Raw genomic sequence first — 15,496 nt, forward strand, 5'->3', positions numbered from 1 at the left:
TGGATGCAGTTTGTCTTTTATTCAACAGGGCTCAAATAAAGAATACGCAGGGGAAATGTTCGCCACGTACCACACAGAAACTAGTAGATATGTAAATTGAAATAATTTGTCATTGGATCGTGTCCCTGAACCTTGATGCATGCCTCACAACCAAATACAAATATGTCCAAGTGCTGATATCTATGTGATAGACCACAGTGAGTAATGGCCAAGCTTTTATAGATAATGTGCATCACCATCAATAGCCGATAATGGCTTAGTGTAGCAAACAAAGAAATACTGCTCTGGCAGTTTTTCAAGAACCAGACTGAGCACAGAGTGAAGGACAGTGCGTCCATTTCCCAGTGAGTTCAGTTATACAGAACAATGAATATTACACAATATATAAATCTAACAATGTCTGCTCCCGCATATTTTTACCTGTATACACTGACCCACAAAGATAAACCTGAAGAGAGTTGACACTGGTTAGAGATTTGATTCCCCTCGGACCAGCTCCCCTCAGCCAATATACAAGTGGATTTATTACATTGTGCTAATAACTGGGGCTCAGGGGGTAGAGCGGGCTGTTCTCTCACCAGAAGGTTGGAAGATTGATCCCAGCCTTTCCCATTCCATGTGCCGAAGTTTCCTTGAGCAAGATACTGAACCCCAAATTTACAGCTGTTTTCTATGAAAAAAGTGCTGCCCATATATGCACCTAAGGAGTGAATGTGTGTGTGAATGTAAAACTACTGTAAAGCACTTTGAGTGGTCATCAAGACCAGAGAAGCACTGTATGAATACAGACCACTCACCATTTACTTAATCTTAGATAACTTTATTCAAAGTAAATGAAGCCCAAGTGCTTCAGCGAACTGTTAAGTCAACCTGAGCCCCCAATTACAGTTGCATGGTATTTCCATATAACTATTACTGTAAGTCAACCTGAGCTAGTTTCCAAGAAAAGACTGTAATTAACCTCAGCCTCTGACTGCTGCCACGTTACCCCCCGCACTCATTTATCTTTGATCCACCACCTCCTCATGCTGAATAATTTATCTGTTTTAATGGGGAATTGCTCTCATCACTGTTGTTCCTATGGAATTAATTATGACAGATTAAGCATGATCAATGAATTAATACCTATCATTTGGTCTGCCGTGCTTGTGTGTGTGTGTTTGTGCAAGAGTGTGTGCATTTGTAATTCATTAATGCAGTCAAAATTTATCAATACATACAGCTAGCATCCATCATCATCTGCCCTTGACCTTTTTAATAGCCATTGATCTGTTTGCCAGGCATAAATATGATGAAATCCCCGTCTGGCATGGGCTCTCTCTCTCTCACACACACACACACACACACACACACACACAGACACACAGACATGCGCGCACACACACACAGCCTCAAATTTTACTGCTCATTATCTGCTTGATTAAGCAGTGGTGCAAATGTTATGAACCACAGAACCGTCTTGTGTGCGGCCCGTTTCTCTTTGAATAATGTAGCTCAATCCTCACCAGAGGATGGCAGCATTACCTCAGGACGTTACTCCGACCAAATAAACCTACCATTTGAGGAGGTGTGTGTACATATTAACCCGAATAAAAATGTTTCTGTTTCTGGATCTCGAGAGAGATTAAATAAACGACCAAAATCAAATCTATGTCATTACATTCTCTGTCTGGTGGTTTAAATGTTTTTTCATTTCATCCAAATAATTAATATGTAATTTTAAACAGGAATTAATGAGGGATCCAACAGGGATTATTAATGTGCCATCTTTAATTACTCAAATTAGTTGAATAAATTTACCACACGACATCATACACGACAGGTGGAGACCCAGGTTCAATGTTGCCAACATACTTGGCTGTAAAGGATGTAGTTTTCAAGGGAAGGTGCCAGTCAAGGTAGAAATTACTCATAACTCAAAAAATGCAGACAATGAGTGTCCTTTAAAAAACTTAAATCACCACTTTGATATTATGACTGAATTTCTTTAACAAGTGAATATGCAAAAGATCAGAAGTGTGATTGGGATTGTGGGAGTGTTGCAGAACAGGTGTTGAGCAGCTCAGATTCACGTTTCTCCTTCCTGTGCAGTGAAAGACGCCCTCCATGCTTTAACCAGCCTCTGACCCACTTGCATGAAACCGCTGCACCAGTACAAGCTAATTAACATCTGACTTGTGTATGTACAACCAATAAAATATGAATTAATGAATTAAAACCTGCCTACAACCAGTCGCCTCGCCGGCCTCTTTGGCCTCCGAACCTGATTGGTGGAGGCGGGGTTGCCTCATAATTAGCCCAGCTCTCCTTTAGCTCTCCCTGACCCATTTGCGAGCCCATTAGCATTCCGAGCCAGTCAGCTGGTCCTATCCCAGTTGCACCACTCCTCCACACTGCAGGCAACCGCTCAGCTCCGCAAATGGCTTTGAATGAGTCTGTGTGTGTTCGTGCAGGCATGTGTGAGTGTGTGTTTTGTGTCTGTACATGTGTATGTATTGCTCTGATGATGATAGTTATATTGAAATGAAAGCCCACACAGTCATTTTATTTGTGTCTGCCTTGCCGTACTCCCCCGGCTCCTCCTTCCCTCGCTCTGGGCCTCAGTCCCATCTTCCCCATCACACAGCCACACTGTATGAAATCACACAAAGCACACAATCAATATCTGAATTTAAATGGAATCCTGGGAATTTATCGGCTTCATTTATCCTAAACCAAAGCAGGGAACTTAATACTATGTGGGTTATTTCCGCAACTGCCCTCAACTCAAAAAGCAAAGTGATCAATTTTATTAGCACTTGAGGTTTTCATATTATGAATAAACAATGACTATTGATCTCAATCTATTGGCTCTTAGACGTTCATTTGTGTTAGTCATTATGGCTTGAAAGGGCCGCCTGGTCTGACACAGTTTAAATCTACTGTTATTACTCTGTCATCACATACAGGCTCTTTATGGTTTTCTATTACCGCTGCCGTGTTATAACAGCAATGGGGGACACCAAAGTCCGAGTGGCTGAGTGGCCTGGTTTTACAAGACTCTGGCTCAGATTCAAAACCATAGTGAGTAGATGTACGTATATTTTAATAAAGTCTAAAGGAGAAATCAATGAACAATAGAACATGTAATATACATTTTTCACGGTCTGGTTTAAAGTTTGGTTTCAGTAGTCATTGATGGGTAAAATTGTGTGTTTTTTCTATTGCATGACTATTACACATTTTCATTTTGAAAGAGTAACATTTTTTCAGAATGGGTGAGAAGAGGCAAAGCATCATAGAGAAACAGCCAAACATTTTCTTAAAGTGCTGTTTAAGTCTAATTCACTAAACTCTTTCCCATGATGAAACTTTTCAGCCCAAGGGGAAATGCTTGGCGAAGGACTATTTAAGTATTCTGAAGCGCTGCCTAAGTTCACAGTCAAGCACCAGCAGCACAGGTCTGCCTACGAATAACACTGGCTGTGTACTTTTCACCAGGCGTGACAGTGTGGCTGGGATTGTTTTCACCTTCTTTGTATGTGCGCGTGTGTCCTGGAGACACCTACACCTACTGCGGCAGGAAATACCACATTGGTGGTTTTGAGTACTTTGGCAGGTGTGTACTTCTGTCTGTGTCTGTGGAAGTCGTGCAAGATGCAGTCACGAAACTTTACGGGGGGTGCAGTTAAGATAATGAAGGTTCAGTTCGAAGATGAGTGTGATCAGACCCATAAGTAGCTACTGAGTACTCATATAGTAATGACTACTGCAGTACTAATGTGATAATGTAGTGTTGACTACTGCATATTCATAATGTAGTAATGACTACTGAGTACTCATACAATAATGATGACATTGTACTGATGTGATAATGCCAATGAGGTCTCATGTTATCATGTGGTACTCACTACTAAGTACTCAAGTAACAATGCTTTTATTATTGAGTAGTCATGTAATAATGTAATCACTACTAAGTATTTGTAATAGTGTCTTTGTGATTACTGAGTATTCATGTAATATGTAGTAACTACTACTGAGTACTCACATAATGTATTGACTACTAAGTATTCATGTAATAATATATTAATGACAACTGAGTACTCATATAATGATGGAGTAATGACTAGTGAGTACTCATGTAATCATGTAGTAATGACAGCTGAGTACTCGTACTATTGACTACTGAGTACTTATATAGTAATGTAGTATCCACTACTGAGTAGTCATGTAATGGTGTAGAGTTGAATACCGAGTATTCATATTTTTGGCTACCAAGTCCTCATGTGATAATGTAGTATGAGTACTTGCAGTATTGACCACTGAGTCCTCATGTAACAATATCTTGACCATTGAATAAACCTGTGTCGAAGCATGAACATGTCAGCAGGCTGCTCTGATCCCATCGCAGCATGGTCTCCAGGTTGTTGTACCAGAAACTTTCTGTATGTGGCTCCAGTCGACCAAAGTAGGGCCCTCGTCTACAAGGAAATAACAGGACACGAGGACTGGAGAAGGAATCTGAGCCTGACCGAATCCTTTTAGATGCAACTAGGACAAACACATGAGTGGTACTTCCTGAATATTTTAGCTTGAGTCTGTTAACTCCGGCACATGAGCTAAATAGAGGCAGGGAATAGGGACAGTACGGCTTCACACTTCGGGCAGTAGCTCACTCCGAGTTCACTCTGCAGTCTTACTCTTATATAAATTAGCAGGATGGATTTACTGTGCACTCGGTATGACTCACAGTGCAGAAGGTAGCAAGAGTTCACATGAGACAGACCTCTATCAAGCCCCATTCCCTAAATTTAGAGAAACCCTCAGGCATGTCCATATATTGAACAAATGCTCTATATATTGTGATAGAAGCAAGGAAATGGAGTTCTGTTGCCCATGGCGAAATTTGATTTACTGTTCTATTTAAATGGCCACATTGTTTCAGAGAGGTTGGTGTTTCCATAGCTTAGCTTGAGGGCATTCAGATACATCATGCTGTAAAGCAACCAGACTTTTAACATACAGCAGAGAAGGCACACGGAGTCGAGGGAAGCACTGAGCCCGGGTCACCAAAATCATACTCTGGATTTTACTTTGTGCATTTTGTTCTTGCTTTCGTAATTGTTCCAATCAAGGAAACTTGCCTTAATCCAATTCTACTGCACAAATTGAAGGAATTGTTATTTTACAGTAAGTGCAAACAGCAAACTTTTACAGCTGTCTACCATGAGTACAGGGGCTCATTGTGGTGACTGAGTCGATCCACAGCATCTTCAAGAAACCTCATCAATCTGATGACTGATTAACATGAGGTAGATATTTATGGTCCCCAGAGGATGAATGACTTTTGTGATCCTCTGACTTCTCCCCTGGCACCGAGGTGGACATTTGTGGTTTTGTGTCAAATATCCCAACAACACTCGTGTGATGGGTTGCAGGCAATGAATTTTAAAAACTGGTTTTCCTTTTAGTTTCTGACCAACTACCTTTTAAAAAGATTGTCTTTCCTATTGGCCTGTGTGTTTGGTGCTAATTAGCCACTGTTAAGATGATTAGAATTTAGCTCATTGCACCCTGTGCTGACTGTAGACTATATTTAGATGGACGTTTTGACAGCTGCTAAAAAGTGAAGCCAAATCCACTTGATCGCCCCCCTGGTGGCTGGCTTCAGTATGGGTCATAAACGCTGCCTTCTCCATGTTCCTGGATAGGACATGGGCCAAACTAACATGCCAACAGAATTTTTTATTTTATTTATTAAACATGTACTTTATTTTAGGATGTTCTTGTCACACTGATATATGTCCAAGTGTTAATTTTTCCTGTTATATGTTCAGGTTGTAATTTGTAATTTGATGCTATAAAAACTGGTAAAACATTATGATTGACAGCTGACACTGACTCGTGGCTGGTCAAGAGCGTGTATCGGCAGGACCTGGATACCTCTGCTCCACACCACGGACTCAAGCTCCAAATTATGTCAAAATCGCAAAATGGTGGCACTTGAATTTATTTTGACTTCATTTTGTACAGTGGGAGGAAGTGGAGACGTGTTGTCCGTCTTTATTTACAGACCAGGACACGAGCACGGCTGTTTTTCTTCTCAATAGACAGATTTTTGTTTTGCAACATATCACTCAAAGAAAAAGACACGAAGCTCGAGCTTAATTTGTCGTTTTCTCACTTTGACATCAAGGTTGCCGCGGCATCTTAGCTGACATCACTCAGAGATACAGACGTACGTTAACTGTTTTTAGTTACCTGTCCCTCTCTGCTTCAGCTGTAGTATTTACTGTGGTAAGTATATCACATTCTGAACCAGGCCGACTCTACCTGTTTGCATCCATCATCAGAATGGCTCGGCTGATAAATAAGTGTAAGGTGTGACATGAACCTGCGCAGCGCCACAAACGTAGTGAGAAAACATCAGATCCTCGAAGTTTCACATAATTAGGTAAATCCTAATTGCCAATTACTTTGATTTGTAATCCTAAAGGTATTTAATGAGCTCATTTAATGGTACCACGGTGCATGATGGAGTATGGTAATTGGTTTTTATAAGAAGAATAAAAATAAAGGTGTGCTTGTGAGCTGGGTGGCGTTATTCGCCCAACGCCATTATGTGGCATTAAAAGAAAGTTTTCTGCAAAAGAACTTTAGGGAAGAATCTCAATATCCCTGCTGTAGTCCTTCAGACAAAAATAGACACATGGAGTTTTGAAGTGAGATGTTTTGGCGCTGGCAGCTCCCTTCTTAATGATCATCCCCTGATGATGATGTGTTTATGTACATCCATCTTCAAGGGTAAAACTAAAGGTAAAAAAAGTCATACAGCTGTCCTTGCATTTTTTTTTTGTGGTTTTTTTTGCGCTGCTGCAAAAGTGGACGTCTTCACTCTCCAGCTCTAACAAGGTCGGAGCTGTCAGGAGAGACTGAGGCCGAGGAGCTAATATACTCAGGCCAGGAGGAAGAGTCATCCCTCATACGCACACAGCAGACGGAAAAACTGGAGGAGAGATAGTAGGGAGGAAGAACAGTGTGAGACCGAGCGAGAAAAGCAGGGGGATGAGTGAGAAGAAGGGGAGATTAGGACAAGTCGGACAGGGAAGACAGAGAGAAGAGGCAACAAGATAATGGAGAACTGGAGCAGGGAGTGGGGGATGAAGAGTGGAGAGAGGAGTGGAGAAAAGAGAGGCTGGCTGTCCTACCCTAAAGCAGTGTTGATATGACAGTTGTCTGAGGCCAAATCTGAGGCCAACTCATTCCACTGATAAATGCCTCTGGCTTTACCAACTTTCACACTGAGCTATGCATGCACAATACTTTATCTCTTTTTTTCTATCTGGAGAACAACTCGCTCGTAACGCTTTAGTTTCAGATCAGTTGTATCTGAGCTTTAACTATAAATTCTCTGCAAAAGGAGACATTGTTGGCTGAATTCATTGTTAGGGAATGAAACAATAAAAACCAACCTTGTTTATTGATGTAACAGGTTCCAGATTAGTTATACAGTTGGCCACTGTGTTGGTTTTAGAGGAAAATTATACAGATTAAAAATTTTTTAAACTATTCACTGACCAAATAGCCTATAGTTTTGGCTGAACCTTCGAAAACTCACTAAGAATACAAAACACACAAGACACACAAAACATTTCTCTTACACCGTTTAAAACCAGAACGTAATACAGAATTTCTAATGATTATCTCCGCCAAGGAGGTTGTTTTCATCCCTGTCTGTTTGTAAACAAGACAAAAACCACCGGACATATTTTCACAAAACTTGGTGGAAGGAAGCAGTTTGGGTCAGAGAAGAAACCATTACATTTTGGTGCCAATCCAGATTTGGAGGTGGATCCAGGATTTTTTGTATTTTTCATTTGACATTGTGAAATAGGGCAATCTTAAAATTGTTTCATGATTTCTCTATCAAAAAAATTCATATACATTCACTGAAACTGAACGTATAGACTACAGATCTATAGGTTGGCAGACATGAATCTATGGGAAGTGTGTTTTTCCCTTTACATCTCTCACTCTCTGCTGCTCCCTGGTTTATTTTCCTCTGACCATGGCGGTTTCCCATTTTGCCAGGCAACCTGTCTAAAATAAGACAAGAAGGTAGACAGTTTTTTTTTTTTTTTTTAAAGATTATTTTCTTTGTCAGGAGAGAGAGAGGGGATCACATGCAAGATTTGAACCGCTGCTGGCTGTTGTGATAAAGTCCTTATTTTTTACATGGTAGAGAAAGGTCCTGCTGCCGCCTTGCAAACCACAACCCCATTAAACCCCCCATTATCCTTTGCAGTAACCACGTGAGTCCAAACCACACTGAACCAGAACCCTTACTTTAACCTAAACCCAAACTTTCTTCAGCCCTGATGGTTTCTAGGTGTGTTGTCATTTCTGACACTGCAGTGAAAGACTCTGAGAAGTGTTGACTTATTGTTGCTTGCTATTTTCTCACCAGTGGAGCTGACTGTGGACTGCAGGCTAAACCGCCCCTCAGGCCACTGTTTACTCCTCCGCTGCGCTCCTACACGACCTTTATCTCACTGACATTAGCATGACTCAGTTATGCCGACACCGGTCTGCAGCACTCAGGCGCACTCCTGTGCCCTGCTTATCATTTTCGTGTTTGATTGGATGTATTCAGCTAATGACTAATAAATAAAACTAATTAAGCGCTTGATAATGGAATGATAATTTGACATCAATTACTCACTCAGTGCAAAACCGGGACAATTAGGTATTTCAGCGAGTGAGTCAGGAGCGGGGAGGGAGGAGAGATAGACACCTGAAACCGACGCTGCCTATGGGCTAATACTCATGTCTACATTATCTCACTGTGCAATGGTGCCATATCAAGGGTAGGAAAATAACAAGGTAATCAATTAAGTTAACCATGCAATTAAGTTAATTAATTGCTTGTATGCCCAGGAGCTTCCCGGGGCTTGTGCTGTGGACTGCATTACAACACTGGCCAGTGATTAGATTACAGAGTTAGTAATGCCATTTGAGGCTCAAGTGTGAGAGCTGCAGAGTGGAGTCCCACCGGTTGCTGTAATGCTTCTATCTCCAAATTAACAGTATAATGCACCCGACCGCATCAGCAGCAGCAGCAGCCGGTCTGTGGGGATTCCAGTGGATTGCGATGCCTTCTTTAAGCCAACGCGATGTAAAGTGAAAACTCTTTTGAGAGAATCTTCATAACGGTGAAGATTAGATCACTTCATTGTAGTGTGTGTTTACTGAAGAGGAAGGGGAGAGAAATTGCTTTGGCACAGAGAAGTGCATCAGAGGGTTTTACTCACTGTGCTCAGATAAACAGCTGATGGGAACAACACAGCGGGTCTTAAAAAAAAAAAAGAAGACAAAATGTCAAAGTTGAAACGTACTTTATTTCAAATTTCCTTCCCTTGGAGGGTTTTTCTGTACGAACTGCCAGACTGGACCTTGGTTACACTGGTAACAATGAAAACTCAGTCACGTATGTGTTTCACCAGCTCACTAACACGTAGGAGTAAGATAGGAAACTGTATATTTAAATCAAGTAATCAAAAATCACACATTGACACAAGATACAGCCTCCAATTAACTAACTTTTTTACCGAGTCGATTTTTGTTGCATTGCTCATTTTAATTCTATGTTTTTAACAGGAACAGACTCATAAGCACCAGGAATTGAACCCCGCATATCATGAAGTTTATGGCCCAAATTAGTTGTAGCTTCAAATTTGTGCCGACATCTCACTTTCGTCATTTTACATTTATCGTGTATTTTTATGGTTTATACTTTAGGCGGCCGTTTACCGTGTTTGCACTTTTGTTACATCATGTCGACAACAGCAAGTTTAGTGTGCGTTCATCTCAATGTTATTGCTGAATATGCAATGAGATTCGTGATTACTGAAACCCAACAATCGCCCCAGTTCCCTCACCTATTTATCCATTCAGCTCACGGCCATTTTATGCCTGTTTATTACAAACTGAGTTAAGGAACAGACTTGCAGTAGTGTAAATATTGAAAACTGATTAAATAGCAAATTGTATGTGTATTTAAATACACACACACACTCTTTCTCTCTCTCTCTCACAGACAATAGGTTGATTTGCAGTTGCTCAGCCGTGTCTCTTGTGCGGTTTGTCCATGCAATCCTGAAGATAAGAGACGCTGTCACTACTGTGATGTACCGCGTTTGAGCACCGTGCTACGACGCCACACATCTTTGGTGGATTTTTTACCAGAACAGAGTGTTTCTGTCCTTCTGTCACGTTTTCCTCTTGTATCATAATGAACACGCTGACAGTCGAATTAGCATGGTGTCACTGTGGTAGTATGCTTCAGCGACACGGCTGCACAGCTGTCCCGCTGTGATAGCGCCCCACACTCTATTAAAAGATCATAGCGCAGCCAATGGAACATGTAGGATGGTGTGTCGTCAAGTAGGCCGACTGCGCCATTGTTGGGAACGACTCCTTCACTCGGCCCTTTCAAGTCATTTCAATACATTTTATTGGGTTTAAAAGCTTCTTCTCAAAATCTACAGGAGTATCTGCAGCGATGACAACAACACTGAAATTGCCTAAATGGGATTTAAAGGGTTGTTTCATTGTGAGGCACCATTATTTGATGCAGAGATTTTCCTATGATCAATAAGACCTTTGAATCCAGGAATCTTCTTTTTTTTTTTGCCAGGAGATAATGAATTCTGTCCTTTTCTGTATTTTTCACACATGATACGCTTAAGGCCTGCACCTCATACTGAACATGAGAGAGGTGCAATAAAAAAAAACGAATTTTCATAGAGTCCCCCTGAGAGAGCTGAGGACATTCACCCATCACTCTGATACAGGGGTCCTATTTTTCAATACACACACACACACACACACACACACACATACATACATACACACACACACACACACTGTGGAGAGGCCTGCGTTTTAATAGGATCCCAGGGGTTATAATGTTATTGTTATTTCCATCCAGAAGATGCAAAGATGTACATAATCAGATTCACATGTAAGCATGCAGAGACGCTGCACACATGCATGAATGCATGAACACTGGCAGGACCATATAAGCAGATACTCCTCCTCCTCCCATCTTTGTCTCCCCCTGTCACTCTTACACACACACACACACACACACACACACACACACACACACACACACACACACACACACACACACACACACACACACACACACACCACACACACACACCTCGACTTGCAGCATCATTCTGTTACCATTGTTAAATTAATTTACAAGCCTGAATATTAACTAGCGTCTGTGATGTGTGTGAATTCTAAGTTCAGCGTCTATTCACAGGGGGAGAATTTTTTAAACTGCGACTGTATAAATCTTGACTCCTCTTTTTGTCGGGAGTTAAATTAGTTAAAAGAGTGCTTTAATGCAAACAGCCAAAAACGTTCTCCTTTTCAGGCACTTCATCTTGTCCAGTCAGCATACACTTAGCGAGGCAATAAAAAGCAAGTTTGTTGTTAATGTCTCCTTCCTCCCCTCCCCTGATTTATTGCAAGAGATATTTTTATGGAGGAAATGTGCATCTGTGTTAAAAGTTAAATAAGGACGCCCATTTAGCATGGAGTTATGAATTTAGTGCAACACATACTGTTGATTACTGCGGCACTACAGATCACTGCTATTACTGCTGTGGATAATCAAGCTTTAACATATTGACGAGGAGTATGCAGAGAAAACACTACTTTGTGTTTGCAGTGTCTTTTTTCTTTTTTAACCAAAGGTTTCTGTGACCTTGTGTGCGACCTGTCAATCATATGAAGTCCTGCAGGATGATTGAAAGTATTTCTGACACGGACCGTACCACAGCGTGCGACGCACCTTGCATACATAAGTGTTTCATATTAAGTCAGGAAGATTGACTTTGAACATTTGACACCAGGTCTGCTGCAAACATAACATGAAAGTGGGCCCATGGGACAGTAAATTGTTGCCAGATTGTGAATAAATGTAACATTTATGATTTTTAACATCTTAAAATTTTTCTATTAATAGCTAGTTCACATAAAAGTTCTTTTTTTTTCAATGCAACCATCAGCACCCACTGGGGCTTACATTTACCTCCACAGAGGAGGTATGTTTTAATCATAGACTGTATATAAAGATGGACGATAACTCTCCACTTCCTCCCACTATATAGAAATAAAGCCAATTTATCCCGGTTACAAACGCTTTTGAATTCAGAGCCGGAGTCTTCAGGGGAGTGATTGGGAGATGGCGCAGTGGAAGCGAGGTCCGGTCGATAAATGAAACCTAACCAATTATCAATCAGTACTTGCACAAACATCAGTGTGATAATAAGATGACAGAAACAATCTTTGACGTTTACTTTGACTTCTTGATTTGATCCATGTCCCACCCACTAACATGCAGGAGATTGTTGCGGGATTTACCAACACTGCAAAATTACTGAACCACTTTTCACCGAACTAGGTGGCTGGATCGGGCAGAGGCCGGGGAAGAGCCCATCACATTTTGGTGTGAATCCTTTAAATGGTTAAATCATCTCAACAACGTTTTCTTTATTTTTTTTTACATTTTCATGAACATAGTTATTTGTTAGTTATTTGGTGCAGGTCAGGAAAAAGCGATTTGGCCTTTGTGGAGTTAACACTCTACTTAGTGCTATTCTAGTTGTATATAGTTTTTATCAAAAGCGTTTAATAGTCAAGCCAAATTCTAACAAAGTCAGTGCATGAAGGGCAGACCACAGATGGATCAATGCGGAACTGAGCTGGATCAAATGCTCATTAGGACAATTCTGCTCTCAGACGTCCCATTCAGTATCCTAATGAATAATGATCAATAACTTCTCTTTTATAGAAAGTCACACTTTAAAGATGCTGCATTGCTGATGTTGTCAAAACAGTGAAAGGAGACTGAAGCGTGATCACAGGTGAAGCATAAAAATCCAAAATTAAATCACATTTGTATGTTATTATAATTTCTCAATCTGTTACTTCCATTCTGACCATATGTGGAACTACTACACCGACTGTCTTACCTTGACGTTTTTAATCAAGTGGTTGCTCTTTATTTGCGAGTGTGTTCCCATAATATACACTTGGATTAGTGCCCATGATGATTTACTCTGCACATTCAGAATGTTGTGCAATTAGTCTTTGTAATTATCTTGAATGTAAATTCACAAAGCATCTTGCTATAAAGAAAACGCAAGTAATACATTTAAAAAGGGAGAACTCTGCATGCAAATCGTGTAACTGAGGAGGTAGCGAGGGTCGTCCACTGACCAGAAAAATCAGTGGTGTGATCCTCGACTCCTCTTATCCGTATTTGAAAGTGTCCTGGGACAAGATACTGAAACGGATATATCCCCTGATGTCTGTGCTGACTGAAGCGTATTTGATTTAAGAAGCGCTGTGTGAATGCATCCTGTAGTGTAAAAGTTCTTTGAGTGGATGAAAAGACTGGAAAAGTGCCATATACAGTAAATACTGTCCATCACTGTTGATCAAATCACTAAACTTTAATTTCCTCTTTCCTCATTCAGGCCTCCAAGTGTCGATCACGGCAACATAAAATGCTTGTGTTTGTTGTTTTTAAATAACGTTTTATTTAGAAAATTAGACATCTGCCACTGAATGGTCTTTGGGTTTGTGTCTGTTGAGCCAATCAAATTGACCAGCTTTTATTTGGGTCTCTGTCCATGGTGCTGAAATATTCTTACCCACTATCCCAGGCATCAGGAATTAGCTTTAACCAGGGCTCTGCTTTTTACAGCATTCTCCAATAGAGGGCTAAAACTTCTGGTTGGACGACTGTGTTTGGCTCATAGGACGTTATTTGCCACCACTATACTGTCTCTGTGGGTGGTCATGAAATAGTTGAATCTCAGTCTCATGTCTCTCTCCAGCCAGCTGCTCTAACCCAGTGTTATCAAATTACAATCAGCTGACATCACACCACTGGAGCCACATTATTAACCCAATGTCATTTCTCTGTAGACTTTACTTATACTAAATAACATACATTATATATAAAACATATTCTTTCTCTTTAGATGTTTTTATAGACCCGACAGGGACGTGATTTCCTTCACATCATTATTGAACCATATTTCTGACTTCCTCCTGTGACCCTTGCTTGACCTGCTCTAATTTGCATGTCCCTCATACAGATGGGTAATCATTTTTCTCTTCAGCTTCCTCTACAGGCATCGGGGGAGCCATAAAACACATCTAAGACTCGCCCCCAGACTTGTCATTAGTATTCATCTTGCGGAGAGACTGAAAGAAGTTTGCTGGACAATAAAATTACCTCTCAGACTCTTTTTTTCCCCAACAGACAGAGCCTGGAGGTTGGGTTTAACAACACCTGCTCGAGCACATTATCCACTTGGTAGCCACAAAAGAATGAGCTCCTCCAAGTGCCACACCTGATTAATTCCAGAAAAAAAGCTGTCTTTGTGAAGAAAGAAGCTGAAAATCTTAAAAGGCAGACTTCACAGAAGGAGCCACTTTCCAGCTATACATGTTGTGGGAGTGTAAAAGATCGAGAGATAGCACACACACACAAATATGATCTGCCTTTTGCAGAAATAAACCAAATTTGTCTGATAACTAATGAATTATATTTTTATTATTTTTATGAACAAACAGGATCTTTACTTCTCGCTTCTGGGTTTAGACAGATAGAGTTAAAACATATTATGTGATGAAAACATGCAATCTTTCAGTTGTTGGACCATGTAGCAATATGACATTTCTCCTTCCCTTTACATTTTTTTTATTTATTTACTTGTCTGGTTAGTTGGATATGTGAATATGGAATTTGAGATCAGATAATAAATGTAAAATGTGTTGACAGCTAGAAGTGAAAAATGTAATGAACGTTTTTCCTCGTTTTTCAAAGTAACTCACAGAGATAAGAAACATAGAAATCTCACATTGCATAAGGTATGCAGTGGTGTATGATTGATAAATCCAGGCCTCCTGTTATTTGCTTGTTCCAATGAGGTCCAAGTTGCTCCAGTTGTCTCTGTTGGGGTTTTACTAAATGACATGTGTTGGAATTGTGAGATTTAAGAATGAAAAAAAAATCATGTTTACTTTCTTCACTCGGGTCTCCTGTGTTTACAGCACAAACTAAGATTTGTGTCACAGTGTGTGGGGCAGGAGGAGCCGAACGCAGGAGCCAAGTGAAGGTGAATGACAAAAGGTGTCCTTTAAGAAAGGCCAATATCAAAACAAAGGAAAACAAGTGAAAAGCAAGGCATGGTGGAACAAAAACTAAATCCCAAAAAGTCAACATGCAAAGAAACAGGGAAAAGGCTGAAAACAACATGAGATCAGAACAAGACAAACGGGAGCACAGAGACTTATATACACAAGAGATGATTGAACACAGGTGAAACACATTAGGAACAGGTGCATCACCGGGGCAGGAAATCCAGCTGGAGACACACAAGGAGAATCATTTCAAAATAAAACAGGAAACGGAGCAGTCGGG

Source organism: Hippoglossus stenolepis, chromosome 15 (genome assembly GCF_022539355.2).
Source record: "Hippoglossus stenolepis isolate QCI-W04-F060 chromosome 15, HSTE1.2, whole genome shotgun sequence".
NCBI classification, from domain to species: domain Eukaryota; kingdom Metazoa; phylum Chordata; class Actinopteri; order Pleuronectiformes; family Pleuronectidae; genus Hippoglossus; species Hippoglossus stenolepis.